Source organism: Canis lupus, chromosome 19 (assembly GCF_011100685.1).
Source record: "Canis lupus familiaris isolate Mischka breed German Shepherd chromosome 19, alternate assembly UU_Cfam_GSD_1.0, whole genome shotgun sequence".
NCBI lineage: Eukaryota > Metazoa > Chordata > Mammalia > Carnivora > Canidae > Canis > Canis lupus.
This window is the reverse complement of record NC_049240.1, coordinates 10,692,743-10,711,974: the sequence shown is the minus strand read 5'-3', so window position 1 is coordinate 10,711,974 and position 19,232 is coordinate 10,692,743. Positions and strand designations below refer to the sequence as shown.

Sequence of the window (19,232 nt, the reverse complement as noted above, 5' to 3'; positions counted from 1 at the left end):
AAAATAAAACAAATAAATAAAAATGTATTTCTCAGCCTCCTTTACAATTATGGTGAAAACTAACAAACAAGCAAGCAAATCCCACACATTTGGCCAAAGGATATGGAGGACAGTTACTAGGAGGACCTGCCATGGATTTTATAAAGGGAATCACTCATCTGTCATATGCCTTCCATCTTCCTCCCTATTCTCTCCCTTTCTAACTACAATTCAGGCATAGCTCTAACTGAAGAAATGTGAGCAGAAGGGGGGCACACATCCTTCTATGTCCATAGCCAAAAGTGACAGCACCATGAGGATAGATGATCTTGTGTCTCTTGGTCACCTCTTGAATGAGAACCATCTTCCAAAAACCTATATTGGATTTGTAATGAATGGCACATACACTCGTACCATGTTTTGGTCATGATCTATTTTTTATTGTTTGCTACAGCGGCCAGCAAACCTTCAGGAAATGCTCTAAGAATGGAGCAAAAGAAAGAGAAGCATTGATCCCTCACTCTTTTTCTGTTTTGTGAAACTCACAAGCAAATGGAATTTCTATATCTATTAAGTCTACATAGTCACAGTAAACAGTCAAATAAAATTTGATCCTATGACTGATTTGATCCTATGAAGATATATATATATATATATCCTGGTCTTCATTGACTGAAGCAACTATATCTCCATATATGAAATGATTTATCATTGCAAATTTATTAGAAATTCCAGTTGTTTGCACATGTTTGTTTGAAAAAGGACTTAGTGCACATCTATCTGACATAAGTCTCTATTTTTTTATCCTTTTTCCAATTTATCTTCATTCATAAATATGAAGGATTGGAAATCAAGGCAGTAACAAATTTAAAGTGTATGAATTTTTCCATGCATCTAGCAATATTGTTTTTAAATAAATATAGATAATTCTAAGTCAAAAGGAGTAAGAGAGTGTATCTCTGCATGCACGTGAAAGTCCTGTCTCAAAAAAAAAAAAAAAAAAAAAAGTCCTGTCTCAGTGTACTATTATATCTGTAATCTCTGTCTGCCCCAAGTAAAACCTGATTTACTTAAACAACCAAGAAGTGCAATGTCTGGGTAGCTATAGTTTTTTTTTTTTTTTTTTTTTTTTTTTTTTTTTTTTTTTAGATATGGAGGTGATGACTTTGAAACAACCCAAAATGCAAATATTTCTTAGCCTCTTCTCCCTCCATAACCTTTCCTTATATACAGGAGTGAGTTATTAGAGTGTTAAAAATGCTGCCGATGGATATCTCAATAAAATTAAAACTAACATAAAAGTAGACCAAGTGGTAAAAGGAATATTGACTTTCCCTTTATTGCGCATTTAACAATATGAAAGATAGTAAAATATAATTTTATGTTAGATAATAATACAAATGTGTTCTACAACACCATATATTTATGGCAAGCTTTCCAGTCCTCTGCTTAATTTCTGAATATGAGAACCAATAATGCATTTTCTTCGTTAGTTGTGTATTTCCTAGTGAAAGTGACATTTATTCATCATTGAAGTATTAGCAATTTCCTTTTGCCAAATTATTACTTGTAACCAAGCATACATACATAATACATTGTGATCACTAAATGAGAAGCTGAGATGAAATCAGGTTCCAGAAATTGTCATATATGTTAATAAAGGCTGTGTTTAGATGTACAGATAAAGGACATGCTGATGAGATTATCCACAGCCCCAAAGACGGTAATCATTTATTATGATTTTATTTAACCTTTTATAGATTTAGATTTTAGTAGATAATTCATTTTATATGTGATTTTCTTTTAGATATTACTCTGAGGTATTTTCTTTAGGGTTTAGGGGAAAAGCATATTTTCCCACAATTTCTTGATTGTTTAGTTTTGCTCCAGTTAGACTGCACTATATATACACATACACATATAAAAACATTATTATTTTGGTGAACACAATTTTGGCATATAATATGGAAAAATATTCTCAGTTAAATATCAGTTAGCTCTTCCTAGAAATTATTGATCTTTGTTTTAACCTTGTCAAAGCAATTTGAGCTGAGGATGAGGAAACAGGCTTATAAAACAAAGATTTTGATGGCACCATAAACTCTGTGGAGCACATATTCTTAAATTAGAAATGTGTTTTAAGAATGTTTGCCCTAGGTTCGTAGTAAATATGATTAGTGATATCGTTATAAAGGGGGAAAAAACACATCTCGTTCATTTTATATGTGTGTAATTTGGTTCTATTACTCACACTGTTTGCTATTCATCTTGTGTCATACTCCAAATAGCTTTAGTTTTAAGCAATTGAAAATAATAGTATTTTACATATTATTTTCCTGCTTGTCAATTTTGTTTTAATAATAGGCTATATTTCTCAGGAGTGAGGGTCGGTTTTAAGTAAAATATACACATAAATATTTATCTTTCTATAGCTAACTCAATGACATTAGTATGAGACGATGCTTTAGAAAGAGCTCATTACCCAGGGACTTGTCAGTAGCCTCTAAAATTGCTGTCAAGCAGAAGGTTTTACAATACTTCATATAAATGCCTGGAATTTCTTTAAATGGTAGTTGAGGAAGCCTAGCTATATTACATTTAAATCATGTGGTGCCTGCCTTCTCTCCATTAAACAAAAATCAATTTTCAAGAAATACCTTAAAACTAATGTGCCAAATGTAATTATTGATTTATATTTTATTAAAGCTACAGCTAATGTGGAAGATCATTTCGCTTGACTCTGAAATCAAATTTAGAAGCCACATAAATTTTTTAAAAAGTTTCAGAGTTACAGAAGTCCCCTATTATCTGTGGAGATATTTTCTAACGACCTCCAGTGGATTCTCGAAACTGCAGATAGAACTGAATTCTATATATACTTTGTCTTTTCCTCTACATACATACCTATGATAGAAGTTATAAATTAGACACAGTAAAAGATTAACAATAATAGTTAATAATAAAGTAGAACAAATTTAACCATATACTGTAATAAAATTATATAAGCATGGTCTCCCTCTCTCTTTCTCTCAAAAGATCTTATTGTACTCTCTTCAACCTTCTTCTTGTGAAAGTGTGAGATGATAAAATGCCTGTATGATGAGATGAAGTGAAGTGAATGGCATAGGCTTTGTGATGTAGCATTAGGCTACTATTGACTTCCTGATCATAATCAGTAAGAGGATCATCTCTTCCAGACCACACTTAACCATGGGTAGCTAAAACTGGGGAAAGCAAAACCCCGGGCGGGGGTTGGGGGGGGGGGGTGATTTCTACTGTATTAATCTGTATCTCTGTGCAAAAGAAATTTGCTAACTAGACTACAGAGTATACATATTTTTTTTTGTCTTTTATATTAGAGGTGTTTTTTTTTTTTTTTTTTTTTTTTTTAAGTACTGTTTTCCAAAGTACTTGGGTCAGGTCTTTTACCCCACCTCTCTCAGTGAGCTTGAATTCTACGTATGCAACTATGTTTGTTTGAATGTGTGCATGCATCATCTATCTATCATCTATCTTTGTATCTATCTCTCTATCCTCTATTATCTAATCTATCTACCTACCTACCTACCAATTTATCTATCCATCTATCAACATCTATCATTTTTTACATCATGCAAGTGGGGTCACTTACTACAGTTTTCTTTTTTTTTTTTTTTTTTTTTTTACTTACTACAGTTTTCATTTGATCCTATTGAGATTGTATTTGCAGGCTCAAGCAGGTGTGTGTGTATTCATGAAGGATATTAGTCTATAGTGTATCTGTGTTTGCTTTTGGGATTAGTTGTATTCTGGCATTAGAGAAGCATGTAGGAAGTCCTACGCTCTTTGTTTATTTTCTGGAACAGATTGTGAAGTATTAGTATTATTTCTTTCTTAACAGTTTATTAAGACTAAAAGTGAAACTTTCTGGCTCTGAAATTTTCTCTTTTGGAAGGATTTTAACAAAAAAAATCAATGTGTTTAATAAAAGTAGAACTATTAAATTATCTAATTCATCTTGATTGGATTTTGGTAGTTTGAGGTTTTCAAGAAATTGGCCTATTTTGTATACATTGTCAAATTAATTGGCATAGGGATTTTTGTATAAATAATTTATGATTAGTAATGATGTCACTTCTTTCACTCTTCATATTGACAATTTCTTATTTTGTATTTTTCTTTTTTCTTTCTTGGTCAGCATGACTAGAGGCTTACCAATTATATTGGTATTTTCAAAGAGCTGTCTTTTGGGGTTTTTTGTTGTTCTTCTTTTATATATTTCTACTCTAAATGTTCATTATTATTTTCTTAGTCAACTGGCTTTGTATTTAACTTGCTCTCCTTTTCCTAATTTCTTATGGAAGACTTTTAAATTTCTTGATTTCGCCACCCAGGGATCCCCTAGACCTTGCTTTTCTAATGCAAGTCTTTAATGACATAAATTTCCCTCTAAGCACTCCTTTAGTTATATCTACACATTTTGATTTATTTTGTTTGCAGTTTCACTCATTTGAAAATATTTTGAATTTTTCTTACACTTTGTCCTTAACCCATGGATTATGCTGATGTGAATTTTCTTCCCAATTACTTGGAAACTTTCCAGAAATCTTTTTTATTCTACTCATTTCTCCCACCCATTGTGTCGGGTAACCACCAGTCTGTTCTCTGTATCTTCAAGCTTTCTGTTTGTTTATTTATTTTTGTTTGTTTTGTTTTTCAGATTTTGCACATAAGTGAGATCATAGAGTATTTATTTTTCCCTGTCTCTCAGCATTATGCTCTTGAGATTCATCCATGTTGTTATAAATGGCAAGATTTCTTTTTTTTTTTTATGGCTGAATCACATATATACACAGCAGTTTCTTTATCCACTCATCCATTAATGGACACTTAGGTCATTTCTATATCTTACGTATTGTAAATAATACTGAACTGAACATGAGGATACATTTATCTTTTTGAGTTAGTGTTTTCCAAGTATCTTTGTTTTTAATGTCCATGATAACTCCTTTAGGATTCAAGAGTAAACTTTGTACAATTTTTATTCTTGCAGATTTAAGAAGAATATGTATTCTGCTGTTACATGAGATATTTTATAAATATCAATTTGACCAAGTTGTCTGATAGTCTATCCAATTATTCTGTCAGTTTTTGAAAGGAGTATTGATGTTTCCAAATTCAGTTTCGGATCTTTCTATTTTTGTTTTTCAGATGTGCTTATTTTCTCCTAGCGTACTTTGAAATTCTGATGTTAGGCAAATAAACTTTTGGGATTGTTATAACTTCCTACAGAATTGGCCCAATATCATTATTTAATTTCCCTTTTCATTACCTCCTGGGTGTTAGTATTTGTATTTCTCCATTCTTTTACTTTAAATCTATCTATGTTTATATTTAAATGAGGTAATTACAATCAGTATGAGGTTGAGTCTCAATTTTTTTTTTTTAAGATTTTATTTATTTGAGAGAGAAGGCACATGAGAGAGAATGTGGGAGGGGGCAGAGGGAGACGGAGAAGCAGACTATGTCTTGAGGAGGGAGCTCATTTCCATCTCAGGGCCCTGAGATCATGACCTGAGCCTAAATCAAGAGTCAGAGGCTTAACTGACTGAGCCATCCAAGTGCCCCATGAGAATATATTTAGAGCAAACATAGTGCATACTATTTTTGCTTTTCTTTAGGGTTTAAAAAGCAATGATCTCAATGAATTAACTCTTCTTTGTTGTTATTCTTACATCAAATAATTTGTGAAAGTAGTTTTCCTTAAAGAGACTGATAGAATCAAAGTATCAAAGAAAAGTGTATGTTTAGATAAAATTTGAAGTCTAGGAATTATACATTTGAGAAAGGAATCTTTAAAGTGCAGAAATCAGTAGAACATACTTGTGATATATATTCAAGTTTTCAATGTATTACAAATTATCCTGCATTAATTAGATGACCACGGTCTAACAAGAACAAAAATCAAGTCAGATAAATGTGTCAAGAACTTTCAACTGCTTTTTTTTGGCGGGGGGGATGAGGGGATTTGATTTTGTGTCTGGTTTGGTTTTCCTTCCTTTCCACGAACTACCTCCCACCTTAACTTGCTGCCAGTACCTGGTGTTACATAAGATTTCTGAGGACATTGATTCCTGTGATCTGTGGTGCACAGATACTTGAAATATCCTCTTTTAGGGAAGACATTTTAGGGGGCTCACCAAGTCAAAATTACTTTCATAATTATGCCAAGACTTGTTTTGCCTTTTCTACTATGATGACATTTTCACTGATGATGAAAAAGCAATGAAGAGTAAAAGTACTGGCATTTTAACATGAGACAAGACAGGCCCAACCTTGTACTGATAATTATTGTATTTTTAACCTCTTCACATTGAAAAAAAAATTTTTTAATGCCCATAGCAACATCATTGAATCACTTACTTTTAATACATATCTTTTCAATTCTTTTTGTGAAGCAATAAGTATGCATAAAGCACCATTTCCATTTGCTTTTTATTTCTAGCTATGAAAACCTTAAGTCCAATGTATTCTGCATGACTGGAACATATTAGGAGCTTAATTAATATTCCTATAATTAATATTATCAATAATATTAAAGTGCTGTGCATATATAAGGCACAGAATAGTTCTAAAAGTATACTGTCAGAAAGCTGTTCTCATCTATTTTGGAAACATGTTTCCTGTTCTCACTTCTGAATTCCATCAGTAGTAGTTGTTTGCAAGCAGAGAACACCTGGTGAGTGTAAACTTGGCATTTAGTTTTCTGGGAACCCAGTAGAGAAAGAGAGAATAAAGCTTGAATCCTGGCAATTGAACAATGGGAGAGCAGAGAGACTTCCTCCTGGTACGAAAGGACGCACACTGGCTCATTGCTGGCTTGATGAAACAGAGACTACTACTTCTTAAGGCCAGAAGTTATATCTGAGCAGCAAGCATAAATAGTGTTTCAATATCCAAAAAGAAAATTGTACTAAACTTAAGATGACCTAAGATGCACCCAGGGGAAATTAATCAAAACATTAAAAAAGTTGTCACTAGTGAAATAAGCTTTGGAAGAGACAGGTAACAAACTAAAAAACAGAAGGAGGAAAAAGAAAGAAGAGAAGAAAGATTTTTTAAAAAGAGGAGGGGGGATGCCTGAGTGGCTCAACGGTTGACCTTCTGTCTTTGGCTCAGGGCATGATCCTGGGGTCCTGGCATCCAGTCCCACATTGAGCTCCCTGTGAGGAGCCTGTTTCTCCCTCTGCCTATGTCTCTGCCTCTCTGTGTGTGTCTCTCATGAATAAATAAATATTCTTTTGAAAAAAGAGGAGGAAAGAATACAAAAATATTGATTTAAAAGGGCACATGTACCCTGATGTTTATAGCAGCATTATTAACAATAGCCAAATTATGAAAAGAGCCCAAATGTCCATGACTGATGAATGGTAAATAAGATAAATTAGATAAATAAGATAAATTGTATATATATAAATTATATATCATATATTATAATTATATATACTATATAATGTATAATATATTATATAATAATTATATATATAATTAACAATTATATATATATATAATTACTCAGGTCTAGAAATGAATGAATCTTAAATCTGCCATTTGCAATGACATGGGTGGAGATGAGAGTATCATGATAAATGAAGTAAGTCAGAGAAAGACAAATGCCATTTGATTTCACTTATATGTGGAATTTAAGAAACAAAACAGATACATGGAGGAGAAAGAGAGAGGCAAACCATGAGACAGACTCTTAACTATAGAGCACAAACAGGAGGGTGGGGGGATGGACTAAATGAGTGATGGACATTAAGGGGGGCACCTGTTGTGATGAACACTGGGTGTTGCATGTGAGTAAAGAATCACTAAGTTGTACTCCAGAAACTAGTAATTACACTATATTAGTGCTAACTGGAATGTAAATAAAAACTGGAAAGAAAAGGAAGTGACATATACTTAAATCTGAAAAAAAAAGAAGGAAAAGGAATATATAGCATACTTGAGTGTAAAAAAAAAAGAGAGAAAGAGAGAAGGAGGGGAAGGAATATGGGGGAAGAATTGAGCACTTCCAGTTCGACATTAGAACAAATATTTGTGGAATAGAAACATGCCTTTAACATGTAAGATATCCATATATAATTGTCCCAGATGTTAACATTAAGCTCTATATTAGCATCCTGAAAGATCAAGTGGAATAAATACTACAAAATACAAAGAGATGAGAATAACAAAGGAAAGGACAGAAAAACTGAAGAACAATGAAGAAACCTAAAATTCAAATAATGAACATTCAGGAGTATAGAAAGATCTGGTGGGAAACAGAGGACTTCACAAAAATAGTACAAGCAATTTTATTGAACTTAAAGAGATTTTGAGTCAGAAGATTTGAAAGGCTAATTCAGTTTCACTTTAGCACCATTAAGCAGAAACACTGGTATAAATGTCGAATTCTAATAGGGAAGGGAAAACCCGGAAAAGCTGCTAGACAGGTAAAACAGAAGTTAACACCAAAAACAAACAAAAAAAGAATCCGTTTGCCTTGATACCTCTCACACGACAACACACATCAGAAGACAATGGAATAAAATTGGGGGAAAAAAAGTCTGCCATCAGTAAATTTTCTACTGAGATGAGGTATTATTCACAAGTGGGTAAAATAGTATTTACTGATTTGCAATATTTTCGAACCTATACCTACACTGTATTCCATATGAAGGATAATATCGGCTGTGATGGATTCTGTAGAATATGAATTTTATAATTATTCATTTATAATTTTTTTAAGATTGTATTTATTTATTCATGAGAGACACACACAGAGAGAGAGGCAGAGACACAGGCAGAGGGACAAGCAGGCTCCATGCAAGGAGCCCAACCTGGGACTCTATCCCACGTCTCCAGGATCATGACCTGGGCCAAAGGTGGCACTAAACCGCTGAGCCACCTGGGCTGCCCTATTTATAATTTTTTAGAATATGAATTTTAAGTAATACACCTACAAATATTTCAGTCTTAAATTTCTATTTTAAACTTCTGTTTTCTAATTGTTGAGTAGAAGCTAGACCTGAGGAGAAGGAATGTTGGGAGGCACAATCCCAAGTCCTTGATAGAGACATGATAAATGAGCTATAAATTAAAATCCCTATGGGGATCCCGGGGTGACTCAGTGGTTTAGCACCTGCCTTCCACCCAGGGCATGATCCTGGAGACCCATAGGGCCCATCAGGTGGTGAACCCCACCTGAGATGTAGACAAAATAGCGGGCTGCTACAGACAGGTAGGAAGATGCTTATTGCAAGGGAGGAAGGTGGGAAAAGGTGAAATAAAATAGAGCCCAGTGGGGGAGGGACCCCACGAGGAGCCCAGCCAAGGGGGTGGGAGCCTCGGGACAGGAGAGCCCCCACCCAGAGACCTGGGGACTTTCAAAATCCGCCACAGACAGTGAGGATCCTCCTGACACCAGGCACCCCCGAGCTGTGCAGGTCGGCACCCCCCGCCCCGGGAGCATCCAGGTCCCTGTGGACTGGAGCTGCAGTGGTTACTGAGGGAGCTGACTCTAGGGCTGGAGAGCTGGCCGCTTCTGCCAGTGTGGTTGTTCCTCCTGGAGTCACCCTGAGCCTGGGAGGGTCAGGGCCAACAGGGAACAGGTGCTTCACAGGATAAACAGCTCCCACTGAGCCGGGCACCTGGCAGGGGGCGGGCCACCTCCCCCAGGTGCACACACCTGAGAATCAGCACAGTAGGCCCCTCCCCGAGAAGACCAGCTGGAAGGACATGGGAAGAGCAAGTTCTTGACTGAGCAGTGCTGGAAAGTTCCAGGGGAAGTCAGAGGGATTTACAGTGTATAGAACCAGAAGGTACTCCACCTATTTTTTTTTTCTTTTTCCAGGACTACTCGTTTTTATATCCTACTATAAATTTTCCAATATTTTTTTTCTCTTTTCCCACCTTAACTACAATATTTTATCACCTTTTCATTTTAAGTTTCTTCCTTTTTGACTTTCATATTTCTACAATTCTATGTCTTAGATATATTTTTCTATTTCTAGATTCCCTTCAACATACTTAATTTTGGGAGATATACAAAATATGTTTCTGTTGTTGTTGTTGTCTTTTGTTTTCTCTGCCTCATTTTGTTCTACACTGGCAGAAGTTAGTACCTTTTAAAATATGACCAGCATGCACCCAGAACCAAGTGGTATGCCATGCTGGTTCATTCCATGAGATTATATTCTCTCTTCATTCCCATTATGCCCCCCCTTTTTTTTATCTCATTTGTGTTTTGGTGGTCAATCCTGGGGCTCTCTGCAAGTATTTCCGGTTTATATAAACTTGGGACTGAGCATCTTCTAACATACAGAACTTAATATACTCAGAACCAAGGATAATCCTCTAGAACCTCTCAGGTAGACTACATTCTCCCTCCACTACAATTTTGTCACCACACCATCTTCCAGTCCAGTCCTGCCCTTTTTTCCTTCTCCTTTTATTCCTCTTTACTTTTGCTTTTTTTTTTTTTTTTTACCTTTTTCTTTCTTTTTTCTTTCTTTTTTTTTTTTTTTTTCTTCTTTTTTGGCATTCTTGGTCTTTTATTTTTTACTACTTTGTTTTAAAATTTGTTTTTCACTTTAGTGGTCTTTTTGTTTTATTTCGTTCTGATCTTTGTTTTCAATTTCTGGTCTCTGACCTCTTCAGAGTCACCTAAGATGAAATTTACTTAGGTCGTGGTTGATATTCTTGAATCAGCCCACTCATACAGCTACTCTGCACTGAGCAGAGAACTCATCATAAAAGAAAGAATCAGAAACAGAACTCCCTGCCACAGACTCTCAGAATTTGGAATATAATTCGATGTCAGAAAACCAATTCAGAAAAACAATTATAAAGCTACTGGTGGCTCTGGAAAAAAAAAGCATAAGGGGTTCAAGAGACTTCATGACTGCAGAATTTAGATCCAATCAGGCCAAAATTAAAAATCAGTTAAATTAAATGCAATCTAAACTGATTGAGCAATCCTAATATGAGCAATCCTGATATGAGCAATCCTCGTATCAGGTCCTAACCATGAGGGTTAATGAGGTGGAAGGAAGGGTGAGGACATAGAAGACAAGTTGATGGCAAGGAAGGAAGTTGAGGAAAAAAGAGAAAAACAATTAAAAGACCATGAGGAAAGTTTAGGGGAAATAAAGGATAGCCTCAGAAGGAAAAAAAATCTACATATAATTAGGGTTCCAGAAGGTACCGAGAGGGCCAGAGAGCCAGAAAGCATATTTGAACAAATCATAGCTGACAACTTCCCTAATTTGGAGAAGGAAACAGGCATTCAGATCCAGGATGTAGAGAAGTCCTCCCTTAAAATCAATAAAAACCATTCAACACCTGGACATTTAATAGTGAAACTTGCAAATTCCAAAGATAAAGAGAAAATCCTTAAAGCAGAAAGAGACAAGAGATCCCTATCTTATATGGGGAGAAATATTATATTAACAGCAGACCTCTCCACAGAGACCTGGCAGGCCAGAAAGGGCTGGCAGGATATATTCAGGGTCCTAAATGAGAAGAACCTGCAGCCGAGAATACTTTATCCAGCAAGGTGCTCATTCAGAATAGAAGAAGAGATAAAGAATTTCCAAGATAGGCAGAAACTGAAAGAATGTGTGACCACCAAACCAGCTCTGCAAGAAATATTAAGGGGGACTCTGTAAAAGAAAGAGGAAGCCGAAGAAATAATCCATAAAAATGGGGACTGCATGGGTCTTACGATGACACTAAATTAATAACTTTCAATAATTATTCTGAACGTGAATGGGCTAAATAATCCCATCAAAAGATGCAGGATTTCGGACTGGATAAAATGCAAGACCCATCTTGTTGCTGTCTACAAAAGACTCATTTTAGACCTAAGGACACCTCCAGCCTGAAAATGAAGGGGTGGAGAATCATTTACCTTTCAAATGGTCCTCAAAAGAGAGCTAGGGTGGCAATCCTCATATCAGATACATTAAAGTTTATCCCAAACACTGTAGTAAGAGATGAAGAGGGACACTATATCATACTTAAAGGGTCTACCCAAAAAAATACCTAACAATCATCAATATTTACGCCCCTAATGTGGGAGTTGCCAAGTCTATCAATCAATTAATAACCAAAATAAAGGCTAATAATACACTAATAAAGTAAAGGAGTAGGAGACTTCAACATGACACTTTGTGCAAATGACAGATATTCTAAGGACAATATCATCAAAGAAACAAGAGCTTTAAATGATACACTGGACCAGATGGATTTCACAGATATATACAGAAATTTGCCTCTGAACACAACTGAATACACCTTCTTCTCAAGTGCACATGGAACTTTCTCCAGAATAGACTACATACTGGGTCACAAATCAGGTCTCAATTGATACCAAAAGATTGTCTCCTGCATATTTTCAGACCACAATGCTTTGAAACTAGAACTCAATCACAAAAAAAAAAAAAAAAAAAAAAAAAAAAAAAAAAAAAAAAAAAAAAAAAAAAAAAAAAAAAAAAAAAAAAAAAACTCAATCACAAGAAGAAATTTGGAAAAAACTCAAACACTTCATTTTCATTAGTTTCCGTGAATCTACCAAACATTTAATGATGAAACAATACCTATTCTACTAAAGCTGTTCCAAAAGATAGAAAGGGATGGAATACTTCCAAAATCGTTTCATGAGGCCAGTATCACCTTAATTCCAAAACCAAAGACCTCACCCGAAGGGAGAATTATGGACCAATATCCCTGATGAACTCAGATGCAAAAATCCTCAACAAGTTACTCACCATTAGGATCCAAGAGTACATTAAGAAGATTATTCACCATGACCAAGTGGGCTTTATCCCTGGGATGCAAGGCTGGTTCAACACTTGTAAACCAATCAATGTGATAGATCATATCAGCAAGAGAAAAAACAAGAACCATATGAACCTCTCAATAGATTCAGAGAAAGCATTTGACAAAATACCCCATCCATTCCTGATCAAAACTCTTTAGAATGAAGGGATAGAGGGAACATTCCTCAGAATCTTAAAAGCCATCTACGAAAAGCCCACGGCAAATATCATTCTCAATGGAGAAACACTGAAAGCCTTTCCCCTCAGATCAGGAACACAACAGGGATGTCCGCTCTCCCCACTGCTATTCAACACAGTACTAGAAGTCCTAGCCTCAACAATCAGGCAACAAAAACAAATAAAGCATTCAAATTGGCAAAAAAGAAGTCAAACTCTCCGTCTTTGCAGATGACATGATACTGCTCATAGAAAACCCAAAAGACTCCATCCCAAGATTGCTAGAAGTCTTACAGCAATTTGGCAATGTGGCAGGATATAAAATCAATGCCCAGAAATCAGTGGCATTTCTATACATACGCTAACAATGAGACTGAAGAAAGAGAAATTAAGGAGTCAATCCCATTTACAATTGCACCAAAAACATAAGATACCTAGGAATAAACCTAACCAAAGAGATAAAGGATCTATACCCTAAAACTACAGAACACCTCTGAAATCACAAAAATTGAGGAAAACACAAATAGATGGAAAAACATTCCATGTTCATGGATTGGAAGAATGGATATTGTGAAAATGTCAATGCTACCCAGGGCCATTTACACATTCAGTGCAATCCCTATCAAAATACCATGGACTGTCTTCAGAGAGTTGGAACAAATAATCTTAAGATTTGTGTGCAATCAGAAAAGACCCTGAATGGCTAGGGGAATGTTGAAAAGGAAAACTAATGCTGGGGGCATCACAATGCCAGATTTCAAGCTGTACGACAAAGCTGTGATCATCAAGGCAGTGTGGTCCTGGCACAAAAACAGACACATAGATCAATGTAACAGAATATAGAACCCAGAAATGGGCCCTCAACTTCATGGTCAACTAATATTCGACAAAGCAGGATATTCTATATCCAATGGAAAAAGGACAATCTCTTTAATAAATTTTCCTGGGAAAATTGGACAGCCACATGCAGAAGAATGAAACTGGACCATTTTCTTACACCATACACAAAGATAAACTCAAAGTGGATGAAAGATCTAAATGTGAGACAAGAATTTATCAAAATCCTAGAGGAGAACACAGGCAATACCCTTTTTGAACTTGACCACAGCAACTTCTTGCAAGATACTTCTATGAAGGCAAAGGGAACAAAAGCAAAAATGAATTATTGGGACTTCATCAAGATAAAAAGCTTCTGCACAGCAAAAGAAACAGTCAACAAAACTAAAGACAACCTACAGAATGGGAGAAGATATTTGCAAATGATGTATCAGATAAATAACTAGTATCCAAGATCTATAAAGAACTTATTAAACTCAACAGCAAAGAAACAAACAATTCAATCATGAAATGGGCAAAAGACATGAACAGAAATTTCACAGAGAAAGACATAGACATGGCTAACAAGCACATGAGAAAATGCTCTGCATCACTTGCCATCAGGGAAATACAAATCAAAACCGCAATGAGACCCCACCTCACAACAGTGAGAATGGGGAAAATTAACAATTCAGGAAGCAACAAAATGTTGGAGAGGATGTAAACTGGTGCAGCCACTGTTACACTGTTGGAGGGAATGTGAACTGGTGCAGCCACTCTGGAAAAATGTGTGGAGGTTCCTCAAAGAGTTAAAGATAGAGCTGCCCTATGACCCAGCAATTGCCCTGCTGGGGATTTACCTCAAAGATACAGATGCAGTGAAACGCTGGGACACCTGCACCCCGATGTTTATAGCAGCAATGGCCACAATAGCCAAACTGTGGCAGGAGCCTTGATGTCCTTCAACAGATGAATGGATAAAGAAGATGTGGTCTATGTATACAATGGAATATTATTACTCAGCCATCAGAAAAGACGAATACCCACCATTTGCTTCAACATGGAGGGAACTGGAGGGTATTATGCTGAGTGAAGTAAGTCAATCAGAGAAGGACAAATATTATGTGGTCTCACTCATATGGGGAATATTAAAAATACTGAATGGGATTATAGGGGACAGGAGAGATAATGAGTGGGAAATATCAGAGAGGGAGACAAACCATGAGATACTCCTAACTCTGGGAAAGGAACAAGGGGTAATGGAAGGGGAGGTGGGTGGGGGGATGGGTTGAGTGGGTGATGGGCAGTGAGGGGGGCACTTGACCGGATGAGCACTCAGTGTTACAATATAATATTGGCAAATTGAACCCCAATAAAATATTTTTTTGCTAATTTTAAATACAGTTTTATTTAAGACATTGCAATTTCCACTTAACAATACAGTGCTTATAAAGTGCAATGTTTATTTCCTTTCCCTGTGCACATATTCCATATTCAAGTATATGCACAGTATATTTACTATAGCAGCTTGACTTTAAAACTGCCATGGAATTTGCTACAAATTTGGGTCCTTCAAATGTATGGAACAATGACATCCGGTTGGCTTAATCAACCTCTTCAATGGTAGGCCCAGAGGAGGCACCACCAGAGGGAGGAGCTCCACCACTAGGAAAGCCTCCAGGCATTCCTCCTGGCATGCCTCCTGCACTCTGGTATAGCTTCGTAATAATGGGGTTGCAGACTTTCTCCAGCTCTTTCTGTGATGTTCAAATTCTTCCTTCTCTGCAGTCTGGTTCTTATTGAGCCAGTTGATGGTTTCATTGCACTTGTGAAGAATCTTCTGTTTGTCTTTGTCATTGATTTTGCCCTGAAGTTTTTCATCTTCAACAGTTGTTTTCATGTTGAATGCGTAAGACTCAAGTGAATTCTTGGAAGACACCTTGTCTCTCTGCTTCTCATCTTCCACTTTGTACTTCTCAGCTTCCTGGACCATGCGCTCAATGTCTTCCTTGCTCAAGCGGCCCTTGTCATTAGTGTTGGTAATCTTGTTCTCTTTTCCTGTGCTCTTATCCACAGCAGACACATTGAGGATACCATTAGCATCAATATCAAAAGTGACTTTAATCTGAGGAACCCCACAAGGAGCAGGAGGTATGCTGGTGAGTTCAAACTTGCCAAGTAGGTTGTTATCCTTGGTCATAACACGCTCACCTTCATAGACCTGAATAAGCACACAAGGCTGGTTGTCAGAGTAGGTAGTAAAGGTTTGTGTCTGTTTGGCAGGAATGGTAGTATTGCGCTTGATAAGCACAGTCATGACTCCTCCAGCAGTTTCAATACCAAGAGAAAGTGGGGTGACATCCAATAGCAGAAAATCTTGAACATTTTCAGATTTGTCACCAGAAAGAATGGCTGCCTGGACAGCTACACCATAAGAAACTGCCTCATCAGGGTTGATGCTCTTATTCAGTTCCTTTCCATTGAAGAAATCTTGCAGAAGTTTCTGAATCTTGGGGATATGGGTAGAACCACCCACCAGGACAGTATCATGGATCTGAGACTTGTCCAGCTTGGCATCCCTAAGAGCTTTCTCTACAGGGTCCAGGGTGCCATGAAACTGATCAGTATTTAATTCTTCAAACTGGGCATGAGTAATAGAGATATACAAGTCAATTCCTTCATACAGAGAATCAGTCTCAATACTGGCCTGGATGCTGGAAGAAAGTGTATGCTTAGCCCATTCACATGCAGTACAGAGATGGAGGACTGCCCTCTTGTATTTGCTGATATTCTTCTTGTGCTTGCTCTTGAATTCTGCAATAAAATGGTTGACCATTTGGTTGTCAAAATCTTCTCCATCTAAGTGGGTGTCTCCAGCTGTGGACTTGACCTCAAAGATCCCATCCTCAATAGTAAGGATTAACACATCAAAAGTTCCACCTTCTAAATCAAAGATCAACACATTCCTTTCAGCTCCAGCCTTCTTGTCTAAGCCATAAGCAATAGCACCAGCAGTTGGCTCATTGAAGATTCGAAGTACATTAAGACCAGCAATAGTTCCAGAATCTTTGGTAGCCTGACACTGAGAGTCATTGAAGTATGCAGGTACTGTGACAACTGCATTGGTAACAGTCTTCCCAAGGTAGGCCTCTGCAATTTCCTTCATCTTTGTCAGGACCATAGAGGACACCTCCTCTGGATAGAAACTTTTTGTCTCCCCCTTGTATTCTACTTGGACCTTAGGCCTGCCAGCATCATTCACCACCATGAAGGCCCAATGCTTCATATCAGATTGGACGACAGCATCATCAAATCTACGTCCAGTCAGCCACTTGGCATCGAAAACCGAGTTGGTGGGTTCATTGCAACTTGATTCTTCTCAGCATCACTGATCAATCGTTCGGGGTTCGGTTTCCCTGATCTTTGGCAATTATTTCCACTTTCTCGTGCTGGAAGACACCCACGAGGAGTAGATGGAGCCAATATTGATCCCAACTGCAGGTCCCTTAGACATAGTTGCTTCTGTGTGGGCTGGGCTTGGCTTGCGGAGACAACAGCTGTCTGCAGATCTGGCGCCCTATTCAATGAGCCCAATAAAAATATAAAAAAAAAATAATAATAATAAAGAGGACCTGAAAAACAGGCATTAGTTAGAGAGAAGTGAAGTCCTTGAGTGCATGGAAAGGGATAGGATCCATTGTGAAAGATATGGGCTTAGAAAGGAACATGGACATAACAATAATTTTTTTTTCCTCCTTTAACAAAGAAAAAAATAAATAAACTGTTTTGTGCTTGCTACTTTCTTTCTGGCTGTCTTTATTCTAGTGTGGATCCTACCTAAATCTTTGTATGGGTAATCCAATGACCCAGACATCCATTCACACAAAGCAGTTATCTACCACTGGTAGTATAATAAGCCCCCCTCCCTTTTTAATTTCTATTCCCATTTAGGAAAGTTTCCTGATGTGGAAACCAACGTCATCCACCCAAGTAAATTTCACAGAATTTTAAGAATTTACCGTTGTTAGAGAGACAATTAATATTTGGAAATGTAAAAAAAAAAAAAAAAATTGGAAATGTATAGAAAGCTAACTATATAAATTTCAGTTAAATTTTTTTAGAAGGTAGAGATTTCTGAATGCTTAACCACAAGTGACATGACTCATTTAGTTGTTTAAGTGTGGATGCATGGAGGTTGAAACACACAAGAGAAGAGAATTCAAAACATTTCCAGTAAAAGTGCAAATTACTAATGGAAAGGCAACTATTCTTTAGTTAATGATTTTATACAGTCTGGGAGGTAAGGAAACAATCTAACAAGATTTTTGCTCATTTATAACGTCGTATTATGTATGAAGATATGTTGCATTATAGCCATTTAGATTCAATTAAATTCTGTCTTTTTCATATTTGAATTAATACTTATTAGTTATTTCTTTAATAATAATTTATTTCTGAATTACTATGTGTTTACATATCTATATCAACATATATCTATTTATAGTATTTAGCTATCATAATAGCCAATGCAGATCATAAAAATTATATTTGTAGCAAGAAGATTAACCAAACATGGTAATTGTTTCACTTTGGGTTTTTTTTTTGGTAATTTTGTATTTTTAATAGAAATAATAAATTTCCAGTTTGTGAATTATAAGAAGTGATTATTGACAGATACTTATACCATAAATTTTCTTGTTCAATAATTATTTTACATGCATTTTGTATTGTAAAATGAATAGGCATAGTAAGAGTCATCAAAAATGCAATTTTTTGTATTTTTAGGAAAATATGAAAACACTGGCTATTTTAAGGAAATTTCATATTCATATAAGTTTTGGAAATATGACACGTTCAATTTAGCATACAAATGCATAGGTTCTGAGAATAAAAAATAATAATAAATTTATCATGCTAACAAGCTTCTTAGACTTGATTTTAAACTATGATGGCTGAGCAGTATGTAGCAATTTTAGCTCCTTAATAATGTATAGAATATGCTTGATTTAGTAATAAGAAGACCTTGGAAGAAACGTTTTAAAATATAATCCTTAATTTCTGAGCAAACTTTAATTTTACAAACATAATCCTTTTAGGCCTCACAGTACCATAAAACCAAACATACACAGTCATATGACCTGCTTCTGCTTCACCTTTTGCCATATGTATTTAATTTAGGAAACATTTATATTTATATGCTATATAAAATATAAATACATATTTATTTAGATAAAACAACATTGTCAACAAATCAGTGAGAAGGATGACTACAACATTCAATGGATTACCATGGGCAATATTGACTAAAGCCCAAGCTGAAAACATCATAGTAGCCTCTTTATCGATCAATTTATCTATTTTCCACCTATTATCTATTTGTATTTTATTGAGTGGGAGGTTCCGAACAACATTTTC

General features: G+C 36.0%; 1 long non-coding RNA gene and 1 pseudogene across 2 annotated transcripts in view; one reads left to right on the top strand and one right to left on the bottom strand.

Annotated features, from left to right (window-relative positions):
- LOC111091102 overlaps positions 1-19,232 on the top strand; it is a 212,020-nt gene that overhangs the window by 55,002 nt on the left and 137,786 nt on the right. The gene's annotated exons all lie outside the window — the stretch shown is intronic.
- LOC476082 lies at positions 15,418-17,331 on the bottom strand (annotated as a pseudogene).